At 46.7% G+C, this 12,874-nt stretch overlaps 1 non-coding gene across 1 annotated transcript; it reads left to right on the top strand.

Moving 5' to 3' along the window:
- The first annotated feature begins 316 nt into the window (after positions 1 to 316).
- On the top strand, positions 317 to 400 carry TRNAL-UAG (transfer RNA leucine (anticodon UAG)). The gene has a single exon. It is a non-coding gene; the product is annotated as a tRNA-Leu (tRNA).
- Positions 401 to 12,874: the final 12,474 nt, after the last annotated feature.

Raw genomic sequence — 12,874 nt, forward strand, 5'->3', positions numbered from 1 at the left:
GCTCTTGGGCCTCCACAGTATATGGCGCTCCAGAATGGCAGGCTATTATTGTGACAAAGACGCACGACCTGCCCGAATTTATTTTCGGGAAAGAATGGACTGCTTTCTGGCCATCCAGAAAGCAGCTGCGGAGCCTCCCGAGTGGCTCTCGAGGCTAGAGCCGCTCTGTATGCTTCGTGAATTTTAGTATGACGAAGCCAGACTCATGATGGCTGACCACGACAGTGTCGTATGTACATAGCGTTTTGTGTGTTTTTTGTTGAGTGTTTTTTGTGTAAATGTTATGGGTCAAAGCCAGGCAATAAAGAAAAAAAAAGTCAGAATGGCCGAGCGGTCTAAGGCGCTTGATTTAGGCTCTGGTCCTCGCAAGAGGGCGTGGGTTTGAACCCCACTTCTGACAACGTTTCTCTTTAGGCTTTTTCTATTTTGGACCTACAAGTGAACATTGTACGTACGGAGCACTAACCCTCATTGGTTGTCGTTAGGCTATCAAAAGTCTAACTAGTGATAAAAGCATTAACACACAATTCTTTTAAACAGCACTGCCCGGTTTCTTTTTTCTTACCCCTGTAGTCGAATACAACCAAAAAATTACGGCTGATGTAAGCCTGAGCCCTCGCTCAGTACGACAGCATTCCAAAGGTGCGAGTGTGTGAGTGAGTGAAAGAGTGTATTGAGCTCTAGATTTGCTGGTCTTCTGCGGTCTCCAGATGCTTCGTCCAATTTCTTCCAGAGCGGCCTGTTGTCCTTAGTCCAGGGCCTCGACGGATGCTGCTGCGAGTTCTGCTCGCCGAATCAGACCTTCTTGGTCGACCCGGCAATCGCTGGAGAGCACTCCCTCCCATTGCTCCGCACTCGTGTTTATATATAACGGGTACCACGTCTATCTTCTGGCACGCCCACGTTATGTGATACAGTGGGGTGTTTCGTGGCTCCAGGGGCATTTGTCATTGTATTGTGTAAGATACATTTTGCTCAGTACGTTTAAATTCGGGTGCGAGCCCGTTTGTAGCTGCCTCCACGCGACAGAGACCTCTCTGCTGAGGGAGTTGTGAGTAGGTGGATATCACTTTCTGCAGCCCTTGTAGTAATTTAGTATAGCCGAATAGTATTGGGGTACAGGTTTCGTCCCCTCGAGGTCGACTACGTTGGATGCTCGGTAATAAGTGTACCCTGGAGCTATCCTGTCCGCCTCTTGTTTCCCTGCCACTTCCGTGTGTCACGGCGTTCATACTATCACATGCCTAATTGGTTTGTCGTTTCGTTGCCGCTGTGTTATATGGTCTCTGGGGCAGAGTATAGAGAGCGCTCCATGCCCTATTCTGTCTCGTAGGTATTGTGTCACACCATTTGTGAGTTTTAAATATTGTTAAAGGCCGTTTATACCGATAGCCCCCCGCTGCCTCCAGAGCGACGGCCGCTCCTTCAGCCTCGACTATCGTAGTCTTGTAGTGATGCACTGGTGATCTCGCGTAGGTTCGAATCAATCACCGTTGCTACCACGTTGCTGTTGCTTTGCCCCGCTGCTCTTGGCGTATGTGGCTGCGTCCACGTATACCGTGGTGTCTTGGGTCTTGTGGTTCGAATCAATCACTGTTGCTGTGCCCCGCTGCTCTGGCGTATGTGGCTGCGTCCACGTATACCGTCGTTTCTTAGGGTATCTTGGGGACCGGCGCTGTGGTTCCTGGCGCTGGCCATTGCTCCCCGGCTGTGAGTGTAAACTTGGTGACGTAAGACCGCGCTCTCGCCCTCCTTCGTTGGATGATAACACATCGTAAGTGTGGCGGGCAACGCTAGCGGAGAGCGCCCCAAAGGTGCGAAATTGCTCGCCACACATACTATCTGCTTCTTATCATCCGAGGAACAAGGGCGAGAGCGCGGGCTCATGTATTCAAGTTTACACTCACAGCCGGGGAGCAGTGGCTAGCGCCTGGGACCGCAGCGCCGCCGCTCGGCTGAGAGCCTGCTTCCGCTGCCGTCGCGGCTCCTCGGTTACTTTTGGCAGAGACGCTACATGTATGCACACGCACTTGCACAGAGTGAATATATGTAGTAAAAGAATCCGCACAGTCGTCGGAATGGCCGAGCGGTTTAAGGCCAACATTTTTTTCTTCGGTCAGCGTGGCTTCCAACGTGGTAATTGCATGGGAGATATAATGTGTTTTGAATAAATAAACTCCGTCTCGCCGTTTATCTTTTGTGGAAAAATTGATCCCTTGCTTCTGGATTCCGGAACAGTGTTTCATAAGGTACCCATACTCGTCGAAAGTTGAAACGCAGGCTCTACACTTCTTCGACATTAATGACAACATTATTAACTGCTAATGAAGAGTGACAGACAACTAAAGAGTAGATTGGGTGCAGCAGAAAAGATTGCATCAATACCCCATACCTGCCTTTACCGGAAAAGAACAGAAGACAGCACCGCCATTTTTCAAGCTGAAACCATCAAATTATACTCTATCGTCTCGCTTTTAAATTTTTATGTTGTTATCCTTCGCCCTTTCTGACATGTGTTCTGTTCTACCTAATCACGTTATAGCTCTTGCTGCGGAAGTACTGCTTCACGAGGTCGAAACCAAACAAGAATCTTGCAGCGTCCCTCACCTTGAGGGTGCAGAAATGAAATAAATCCTGGCGCGACTGGGTTTCGAACCCGTGACGGCCCGTATATATCAGCTTAGCCGGCTACTGATGCAGACCACTATGATATCGCCGCAGCTGCCCCCACCCTGAATTAAACTGCAATGCACTCACGAGCTGTACACTTATACCCTCAACTCTACATTGAATGACACCCGGAAGCGTTTAATCCTAGATGTACGCACTACAATAGCATTGCAGATCTTGTCCAGATGGTCTGGGCCTGCCCTTCTTACAACGACCCGAATAGAAAATGTAGAATGCTGGGAGTAATTATTACTCAAGCACGCAGCAGAAGAGCAACGCAGTCATCGGTCTCGCCCTGACCGCAGCCGAGTCGGAAGGAATTCTGGACAATGGTTAGGGGCATGGAGGAAGGAAAGAACTCAGGAGAGGCGGCTACGTCATATGTTTTGAAGCCGCTCTACCCTTCTTACCCCCTACCCCCTATTTGGCCACCGTCTCGGCGAGCTTGCGCATGCGCAGCAGACAATGTAGCAGGCGACGCCGATGCGCCTAGCGTTACCATTGGCTGCGCTGTCGAACAAAGACTCCCAGTAGTTCGTGCGGAAGCTCGTGACGTCCAGCATACTTTTTGGCGTGCAGTTCAGATAGTGAGGGCCTCTCGTGAGCTTTCCTTCCTCCATGGTTTGGGGAATGAATGTAGTCCTAGGCTAAAGCCTTCTCCCCCATCACATTTTACGGTTGCGAATAACAGTTATTTTGCTCTCTCGCTCTCTATATAGCTGTGCATTGCACATCGTCGTCTTCATGAACTGCCCTCAGCGGCGCGAACATACCACATCAGCTTAACCTCGGTCAGAGCTTAACCCGAGTCTAATATCGTCGCCGGACGCGCCGACGACCTAGCAAACAAAATCATGAGCCAACCAGGCTAAACACATGCTTTTGCACGTCTACTCGGTTTAACTACGTTGACATCCAGCCAATTCTTTTGCGTTTTAAATTTTTTTCGGTGTTGGCTCTTTACACTATCCGGTTTTTAGGTGGTTTTATATTTTTTTCCTGCCATGTGAACACTGGAGACCACGAACAAAAGGCAAAACGCGTATCTAGAAAACGTTCTAGGCGTGTTTCCGGCTGAACACGCGATATCTAGCGATAACATTTGGTTAAAAATGGACTTGATGTAAGCATGAGCGGTTAAACTCATATATGATTCCATCCTCATTTTTTGCCTTCCTGGTCGCAGCGGCTTTGGGAGCTGCGGAACACACAGCTCGGTCTTCCTTGACATGTGTTGTGTCGTCTTACGAGAGCACACTAACGAAGACGTATGCGCTCGTACGTGGTCTGCAATGCACCATCAGCTCGCCCTTCAGTCTTCGCTTCTGAGGTGAACACGTCTGAGTGCTCGTGACTGCACTATAATCCATGCCCTCCCACCCCCCCACCCCTCGCGCGCGCTTTTGCTCTATATCTGTTCTTGCATGCGTAAATTGTGGGGAATTTCCCCCACGACTTTCTCTTTGGTTTGCTTTCCCGCGGGGCACCCTCCCACGGTTTCGCCTCGAGGAGGGGATCAACGTATTTATCTCCCCCTTTTCAAACCCAAAAACTATGCTGGCCGAGATGAAAATGTGAAATCATGTATGTCGTATATATAATAAGGGTGTTTTTGATGTTTCGATGTATGCATGTACGCCTACTGCAGTGACTAAAAAACGTTAATTCACTTTAGCTAAATAACTGATTGATGGTGAAAACTATCATCTCAGTTTGTGTCGGCCTGGTCACAAAAGCTACGTCCAAAAATGGATTCCATGTACATTTCCCATCGTTATACTGTAAAAATTTTTGAAAGTCTAATTTTGTACGCCTGTATATGTGCATGGTTTGGCAGCAAATAAAAACAATTCTTAATGGCGCTCACCCTGCATACTCTTTCTTTACGAGTGTTTCCATCTTCGCTCCAGAATATTCTTCCCAAATATGTGGACGTGCGATTTCCGGTTGTCTAATAATGGCATATACTCTGACCTTTAGGTTACAAAACCTCCCTAAAGCGCTAGCCAAAGAAAATTGACTGTTGCGAACAGACAGAGCACCCAGCAAAAGACACCGCATTCCTATTTGCTCCCTAAGCATCCAGCGTGTTTTTCATCACGATTGTTGGACGCACTAATTTCGGCACCGTTCTTTCATAGCATTTTCACAGGAGCATCGAAAGGCAGCGATGAGAAACTGCGTGCAGTTTTCAGGTCTTGCTTGTGGGTAATCACTTTCCTGCTCTGTCCCCCCTTTGGTTCAGGAGAACTCTTTCAGACAAGCGCTTAATCTCTACCAGCAGTAAAACTGCGGTGAATCGCTAACTTCTCACAAGTTGGAAAGTTGCTGTGCTTGCGCTGCAAATGTCACTTCGTTATATACACATTCTTTCCTGTGTTAGAGTCCTTTTCAAAAGTTTAGATCCATGGGGCTCGTTAGATATCCCCGGCGTTACAAATTTCTTGCAGATCCGGTCTCCACTCCTTCGAACGTTCGGACTTCTGGGGATGCTACAAGCGCCCCACTACATGGCTTAGCAGAACACACCCTTGGGCTCCGAACTTTTGAGAAAGGCTGCCCCTCAGTGCAACAGGCGGTGTAGAAACGAATGCTCTATGTTGAGGTCGGTCGCCCGTTGTGTCCTCGAGTCCGAGTCGCCTCACAAAGGAGAATTTTCGATGTCTTCGCCTCTTTTTTAATGCGATGGCATTAGGAGGGCCATGGACGAGATAACTGTCCGGCGGTGTCGGTGTCGGTGTGAAGCTTCCGCCTCCTGTAGTTGGTGTTTGGGGGGATTTTCCTCCCTCCACCTGTCAGCTGTCGACCTTCCCTCTTTCCACTTTTAAGGGAGCGGAGTGAGATACCGGACAAAGATTGGCTCAGCAAAAGCGCAAATGACTGAGAAGAAAAATACGCAGAAAACAGCAGGCCTGCGTGCTAAATAAACACACTCCGGAAGATCTGTGTGTGCAGAAATGAGCCTTTCGGGAGCTATTCCCTCTCGCATTGCTCGAGAAGAGCAACCTGGGTCTCACAGTCGTCACCGGTGGCTGTGTTTGAAACAGCCGCCTGCCAGTGCAGTGTCGCATCGCTTAAGCGCTGCGCCCCAGCGCCGACACACCGCGATCTAACAATATAACACATTTTCCATGGATGCGTAGTGGGAATTGGAATAGAATCAAAATCGGAGAAGATGAGGAAGTGAAAGATAATGTACTCAGATCTGGAACAGAGTCCTGTTTAGAGTATAAGCAGTCCTGGAATTGATTCCTCCGCATCAATCAAATTGATCACTTCTAAAATTTTTGCAGAATCCTTTCCGCGTGTTCAAATTGGATAGGCAACCAACAACTTTACTGCCTGCCAGATGTGATATTACAATAAAGTGGGCACAAACGTTATTGCTGCTTTCACTTTGGAGTCTATTCAGTCTGGAACTTATGTGAAATGTGTACAGCACTGTGAAGCTGGCAAGTATTAAAAACAGGACAACAAAAATCAGAAGCAATGCTCGCATCAGGATGGCTATAGTTTTTGGCTTGCTATCGTCGGAAGTCGGAATACAGATTAGCTCATGGCAAGCAGGGCCCAACTAGCAAAACAGTGGTCGAAGCATGTTCAGAGAGTGAGTAAATGAAGGATGAAGTTAAATTTCTTTTTCACATTCTGACCTTCTTTATGCGATCGCAACTGAACTAAAACTAATTTTCCAGCGACTTCTTTTAAATTAGGGACGCTCGCAAGCACAAAGACACGCTTTACGCTCGCAAAAGAGCAAGCGACATCAGTCTATCTTTCAGTGGCCTGTGTTTTTGGAACGTTGGCATGCATGGCAACATGTTTTGTGGGCATTTCGCCGCAGTTCCACGCGGGCTACCTTTTCTGGTTTGCTGAACCTGAAGCCATTACACTGCGAAAAATAAACGAGTACACGAGCACTGCTTGACGAGGGGTTGGAGACTCGGATGAAAATGTTTGTAGTTGCAGAAGCGTTTTAGGTTTTTCCTCATACCAAATTCCCAGAAAGAATACAAGCTGTTTGCCTGTGTAACATCAGCGTAAAGAAGACAGATCGTAACCAGCTAAGCATTGGCTACTTTCATCCATAATCTACATTTGCGTGGTTCAATCTGTGATGAAGAGGTCCACACCAACTCGCGTAAGTTGCGCAGCACTGCAGCTGCTTGTCCTGACTATCTGCATTAGTCGGTTGGCATAGAAAATCTACTCGTAATGAAAAACCTAGCTTCACTGAAAGGAATTCTTTCATTTCTCATTGAGTGCGTGGACGGGCTTTGTGCAGGCCAAGAGAAGCGGATGTTATGCTGAAATGAGCATCGTGAGTCAGCAGCAATCAACACCCATCAGTAAACGCTTCTCGTGGCTTGAAGACTGATTCAGCAGCAGAAACCATTTGATTGGCTTGGTTTGGTTTATGTGGGTTTAGCGTACCAAAGCGACTCAGGCTATGAGGGACGCCCTAGTGAAGGGCCCACGAAATATCGACCACCTGGGGTTTTTTATCGTGCACATGACATCGCACAGTACGCGGGCCTATAAAATTTCGCCTCAATCGAAATTCGACCTCCGCGGCCGGCATGGAATCCACGTCTTTCGGGCCAGCAGCCGAGCGCCATAACCGCTAAGCCACCGGGGCGGCCTAGAAACCATTTTAATTTTGTTCATAGTGAAATGGAGTTTGAAGTGACTCACGTGTTTTTTTTTTCCATAGCGAGGTCATGAGCTGACTTCTGGTAGAAATGGCACTGCTCAGATGAAAGGCAAGTTCCCCGTTATTTTTACAGACAATATTCGGTGGCAGAAGTGATCAAAACTGTTCCACTGTCTTTTCCATAAAAAAAACGCAACGTAAATCTAGCCAAAAGCAGTCATCACACGCTGTTTGGAAACAAAATCAGCCTCCAGAAGGCAAGATAGCCCGCCGCGGTAGCTCAGACGTTAGGGCGCTCGGCTACTGATCCGGACTGCCCACGGTTCTAGCGCGTCCGCGGAGGCCGCGTTTCGATAGAGGCCAAACGCAAAAAGGCTCCCGTGGGCAGTGCGATGTCAGTGCGCGTTAAAGATCCCCAGCTGGCCGAAATTATTCGGGAGCCCCCACTACTGCACCTCTTCGCCGATTTCACTCTCTCGTTTATCCCTTTTCTTACGGCGCACTTCAATAGTCCACCGAGATGTGATACAAATACTGCGCCATTTGTTTTCCTCAAAGAAAATTTTCTTTTCATATCGCGATTGTATTCCTGTTGGGGCACGAACCCAGTAGCCTCTTTCTCTGCTTTAGTCCAGAACTGTTCACATACGCGGAGAGCGGTGGACGAAGCCGCTGAAGAGGCCAACGTCTTTGGTCACACATTTCACCAAAGGAGCGAAAAACTGGGCACCCATTAATGATTTCTTTTTCTTTCGTATTGAGGCTAGGTGCCTTTATTGGAAAGGGACTGGGCGTATCTCCTCGCACCAGCTTACCGGGCGCTTGTCGGTTCACTACAGCTTTTGTTTTAAAGCAAAAGCTTTACTACGCCAGCCAGATAGCCATTTAGGCTCGTCGCGCACTTCAACCCTATGCCATATGCCGTCGCCGACGAACGACCTTGAGCCACCGTTGCCTGGAACACCGCAGCTGCGCTCCAACAGATGGCGCCGCCATCGAAGTCGCTGCCGTCGCCGCTCGCACCACCACGCGCCCTATTCTCGACACGCATGGCCGCCGTTCGGCTCCATATTGTCTCTTATTGGCTCGGAGGGCGATCACATGCAAGTCAAGAGTTTCAAATTTGGGGCGCGAAACCGTCAGGCTTCGAAATCGCTTTCTCCTGTGACGTCGAAATGACGTTACCTTGAAGACCGATTTTTAGCACAGTTATACTTGGTGCCGGGATGGTAGATTTAAGTGTCTGTGGAGGGGAAACGAAGCTACAGCTGGCAGGGAAGAAAGCACTTGGCTCGTTTTAGAAATTTTGAGAAAAAATTCTCATACTGTGAAGGGTCGCTTCTTAGAATCTGATTGGCTGGAGGAATGTCACGTGAGTCACGTGATACGCAAGCATAATTCAGGGAAGTCAAAATGACGTTTAGTGACGCAAAGGAAATGCTGCTATTGCTGAAAAATACCGCGTTTGGCCGCCGTAATTTGGGACGGCCGCAAGATGGTCAAATTATGACCACACTGGTTTATACGGCTGTTAGCTCACGGCAGTTTGGTGGGCGCTTATTTGAAGTAATAAACTGTTCAGAAACATCTTTGTTTTAAATGTAGAAGCATTTAAACGGCGTCATAATTGTACCTCTTAAATAAGCAACCTTTTAGAGCATTAATTTTCAGAGCGTAAATTTACACCAGCGCGAGGGCTCTAGCTGCTCTCCCGTTTCAAACACTTCTCTCGTGCTAAGAAATTATGGGTCCGCGCGGCCGCGGTTGCTGCAACGCGGATATGGCGGCGTCCGTAGCTCCCTTTCGTTAGCGTGGGCTGCGAGAAGCAAGGAATTTGTGAGTGCGCCTCAGCGCTTTCGAAGGACTGCAGGGTTCATGAGTGCGACGGCGTGGCCAGTGATATATGGTGTAGTGGCTGTGCAAGAAGCTTTGCGGCAAGAGGCAGCGCGTGAGCACCTTGGTCTGCCTTAAACATGGGATTGTAGGCGCTCCGGCCGTTACTCGATCCTGTGTGTTTCAAGGCGCGATCGGTAACTGTGCACATCTGAACACCAATTATTTAAGTGCTTGCCTTTATTTACACGTTGTCACTGACCTGATATTCAATTGCGCGTGTGATGAAAGGTTGGCACAAAACGTTGTCTGCCGGCTGAACAACATGCTTCCAGAATGTGTTCGCCTTTTCGGCGGGACTGTGCTCATCAGTGCATCATCTGTGTGCATCAGTGTCTGTGTGCATAAGGACAGTTTCTGAAGAAAGCAGTGTAAGCAAGGCAGCGTACATGTGCCTGGTACATCGTCTCGAGCATCGATGAGGTAAGGGAAACAGCAACGAAAAATTGCTGTTGCCTTTCTTCAGATGGCTGAATGCAAGGTTATTCATATTGATGGCTGGTGGCTTTCTTCGTGTGTGTCATAACAAGTCCCTCATGTTCATACCCTTTTTTGATCACTTGCAAACAGCTTTGAATCTCATGGTACATTTATTTGTAGCCTATTGAGCGAGGGAGCCTTGTGCAAATAAAAACAGCACTTCAAAATAGTCTTGTCTGAAAGCAAAACACTCAATGAGTTTTCAGATTACTACAATATGCGGGTGTGGGTGACTCGTAGGGCCTCTGCATGTCTATGGTTTTCTGTCGTTGCACACAAACACAATGGCTAGGCATCTGCATTTTGAAAATGCAGCTGCAAAAGCATTCGTGCAGTGAGATTTTAATGAAGTTAAAAATTCTGAGGTAAAGTTAACCTTGGGCCTTCCCCTACAATGTGCCTTGTAGCAGATTAATTCACTGCAGCACAAGAAAAATAAATATGTAACAATTATTTATACCCATCAGTCTGTTACATCTGCCACCAGCACCAAGAGCCTGCTGTTTGCATTTGGTGGGGTAAGGACGTAGTTAAGCTGTTTTCACAGTTCTGTTTTACTTCCTCCGTCATTTTTATAGAGATGATCAATAAAATATAACTGTTACAAAAACAGTTTATTTGGGTAGTAGCTTTACAGTCATACGTGAAACTTTAGTTTTATAATTACAGCCCTGTGATGTCACGTATTTGAAAGTCTTTTCTGTTGTGTGTATGAAACTTGCATTGCACTCAAGCTCACGCACTAAAGACAGTGATTGCCTTCCAGGTGACAGTGTGTATATTGCGCCTCTTTGATGCATCACTCCTATCCTAGGAAGTCATGTGCTGGGGAATGCTGCTGCAAGGTTCAACTTCCTTCACCTCTCAGCGAGAGTGCTTCTCAAGCAAAGAATCATTCTTGGGAAGGGTTGCATTAGATGTCTTCACAGGTGTCAAGTGCTGTACATATGGAACAGGGTTCTTTTCAAAGGTGATCATAGCTTGTACTGTGCAACACATTGCAAGCATCCGCACTTAGCTGTAGGACTCACTGCCATAGTTTTCACACGTAGTCATGCTATGATCAGTCTATGTGAACATTTTTTATGCTTCAAGTTTCATTGCACACAGCAAGAAAGCTGTTGAAGTCAATGATTTTTGTGCTGGTCTTTAAACAGGTCCAAATTTTACTTTCAGTGTGTCACTAGAGTGTATAATGACTGGTGCGTTTCATGTGTAGACTAGGCTTTTCGCTAGTTCTGCAGTTCTTCATGTGACAGGATGCGTCCAAGGAACTTTTCTCCTACCATCTGCAAATTAGCAGTATGTGCGCTTAAACATATGGTTTAACGCTACTAAACGGTTGCCAATTCTTGACGTACTGCATTGCTATGTGCTCTCTTTATGCAGAATGTGCATGTTGATGCTTTAATGCAGTGAAACAGTGAAAGTCACCAAAATGTTTTTCTCCTGCCACCAGAGCTTTGAACCAGTACTTCTCTTTGATTTCTGTTAAACGTTTGTGCTCCATGACGTGATTACTGGTTCAGTGAAATTTCTTGACATGCACAAAACATAGGAATGTGTATGCAGTCATTTATCACATCTTGCTCAGGGTGCAGTCTGATCTTGTAGGCAACTGTTCGTCCGATAGGAGGCCCCTAATGTGTCATTTTTGTGTGCTCATAGAGCAAAGCAAGCTTTATCTCCTGACATTTATTTGCCTCTGTGCCCGTTTTCTAGTGTTGCTTTTACATGCTACGTGTAGTGATACAGCAATCCACTAGTTTTCCTCTGAGCAAAAAGTGAGGCAACTCGCTCAAGTTTGCCATCTGCCAAGCTTGTATGAATGAAAGACAAGGCAGCTGCCTGCTGGTTCGACCAGTTTCGCTGTGTAATGCCCCGCATTTACCAAAATAGTTGCAGGCACTTTGCTTCTTGGCAGCTGCTAATGCCGTTAGGAGAATCTTAAAAAAATTACAGACAATGTGTTCACCCCATGTTCATTTGGTACGACTGGGGCATCAGTGGACGCATTGCTATTTTTTTGTTCAACTCAGGAGTCTACTGGATTTGGCACTTCGTGAAATGGGCATTATAAATCCGCACATATACCACATCACACTTCTTTCACTCGATGCAACTTGCCTTGTTGCCGGAGAAATCTGCCTCTGTGACCCTGATGTGTGCGGGCTTTACCACTTTTGATGTGTGGCTGCAGCAATTAGCTCATTACTGTCGTTGCCATCACATGTCCTGCAGAAGTCATGAACTTTTCTTGTGTAACAAAAACAAATGTGTTTGTTGTGATACTTTGCAGAAAGGAAGGGTGTTCTACAGCTGACTTGCTCCGAAATTTTACTTGAGCTTCATAAGAAAATTGGCAGTAAAGCAATCATTTGTTTAGAGCAAGCAAATATTTCAGGGGGCTCAAATTTTGTGCAATATATCTTCCAGTGCACTCAATTTCCACTAACATATTGCAGTTTTCTCTGCCTTTGTATTACAGCTGATTTGCTTAGTCAATTCAATGCACCAGTTTCGCTTACATCTATCCTGATCACCAGATTATCGTCTACTTTACCCAGTACTCGCGCCTTTCCTTGCGATTAACTGTGTCAGTGTCACCTATGTCTAATCCCGCCTCTATCTGTGTATGCGCGGCAATGCTGATGTTCGACAAAAAAAAAGATGCAAATGACTAAATTCACGAGAAAATTGCACTCCACCCTTTAGGGCACTTTGTATACAACTATGTACATTGCGAACTCATCTTTCTCAGGGTTTGCTTTCTCAGGGTTCATTTCAATCCAATTTAGCATCCATCGTCCTCTAATTAGGGTGCTTTTTATGGTTGCAGCACATATATTTCTGGCAGAATACAACAGCGTAGCAACTGCTCCAGTGTGTATGTGTGTAAACAAACCTTGATCAAAAATTGTAACGCTTGTTCTGCTTCGTATTTGGCATTTCTTTTTTGGTTTTTAATGGTGCGCCACCTGTCTTAAATTGTAATGAATTGCAGGGTTGTAGTCAAAAATCTTCAGGCCACATGGTGTGCTTTTGATCTCCGAAGTGCAACACTCAGTGTCCTTGAAGTTAAAGGGTCTTGAAAGGCTAATGCAAGGGTTTTCCTCACCTTGCAGAAGTTTACAGCATGATGGGTGTCTTGAATACCCCACTAAACAGCTAAAAGGT

This window comes from Amblyomma americanum, chromosome 1 (assembly GCF_052857255.1).
Source record: "Amblyomma americanum isolate KBUSLIRL-KWMA chromosome 1, ASM5285725v1, whole genome shotgun sequence".
In the NCBI taxonomy this organism is placed as follows: Eukaryota; Metazoa; Arthropoda; class Arachnida; order Ixodida; family Ixodidae; genus Amblyomma; species Amblyomma americanum.